We start from the raw sequence: 1,415 nt of genomic DNA, 5'->3' as shown, positions 1-1,415 counted from the left end.
AACCAACTAATCAACCAACAGAAGCCACCTAAGGAAGGGAGTCTCCACACCTATGGTCAGGTGCTGGTATAGCTGCCCACCAGAGGCGAGCCTGGTATTTGTTAGGATGCAGAGATGAACCACAGTACTTCTCCCGGGGTGGATGGAACTGGGGGCGTTTTTAACGTCCCTTCTCTATTTGTCAGTATTTTCTTTTCTGTAAGGTCCATGGATGACTTTAGTGAAAGGAGAGGAGGGAAAAGGAGGAGAGAGGAGGGAAGAACACTGTAGCCTCCTTCCCAGCCACCTGGATAGCTCCCCCAACCTCTGGCTTCCTCCCAGCAGGGCACCTGCAGGACTGGCAGGTGCTGAGCATGGGCTCCTTCTCCAGTCAGACACCATTTCACAAATGCTGCAGAGTCCTGTTGGCCCTGGAGTAGAGCTGCCTCCACTAGACCTTGTTGCCCTGGGGCCTCTGGGACTTAGCCTTCTGGGTAGAGGAAGGCAGAGGGTGGACTTCATGCCCCAGCCTTCGGGATGGCTCCTGCAACAGCTGTGACTCCAGCCTCTCCCTGCTTCCCCAGCCAACAGCACTCACATCCACATCCATCCCACCCTCTGCACTCTTCTCTGGCCATCTCTACACCCTGCCCTGCTATCTTCAGCTGGCCTGATAAATAAGCCCACCCTCCTGCTTCCTGCTCTTTCCTTCCTAATTCCTCTCCTTCCTCAAAACCCATGTGGAGCTCACTGCTTCCCCAAATCCTAGTTCCTCTCCCAAAGCTGACCACACCATCTCCCAACTATTCCCACCCCAGGTATGCAACCCTAGGCTTCCACACATCTTATACCTTTCCCCTTAACAGCAACCCCTCCACGGGCAGAAAAATCCATGATTTCAGGCCCTCTCTTCCTGGGGACCTGTCTGATTGCCTTCAATGATTTCCAGGGGCACCCAGCACACCAGATCACCCCCAGACTCAGAGATGAACTATCAGTTTTTTTCTTCCTCTTTTGACTCTAGAGCAAGTCATTTGCACTTGCCCCGCCACCTAGGCCCTGGTGTAATTAACAGCCTTTGCCAAGCCAGATGTCACTGGATTGAAATCTAGCTCTGGGAGCCTTCAGTGAGGGATGGTACCTCTCTGGGCAAGGACAAATCTGCACAATGTCCCATGGAATTTGAACTCAGAAGTGCTAAGACAGGCCCATCTGAGCCCCTAGCAGGGGAATCCCAGATCCAAGGACTGCTCTTTGACATTGTCCTGGTGACTGTCAGTCTCTGGACTTCCTAACAGTTCTGGCGTGCTCTGTCAGACAAAGCCTTGTCATCAGGCATCTGTGGCTGTGCCCAGTATCACACAAGTCCTGGAACCAGGAAAGACTGACTCAGAGCCTAACCCAGGAATACAAGTCCTGCCCTTACTCTGGCTCCA

Source organism: Nannospalax galili, unplaced genomic scaffold, assembly GCF_000622305.1.
Source record: "Nannospalax galili isolate Female #2095 unplaced genomic scaffold, S.galili_v1.0 scaffold185, whole genome shotgun sequence".
Lineage (NCBI taxonomy): Eukaryota > Metazoa > Chordata > Mammalia > Rodentia > Spalacidae > Nannospalax > Nannospalax galili.
The sequence above is the reverse complement of the archived record's forward strand: the minus strand, read 5'-3'. Positions refer to the sequence as shown.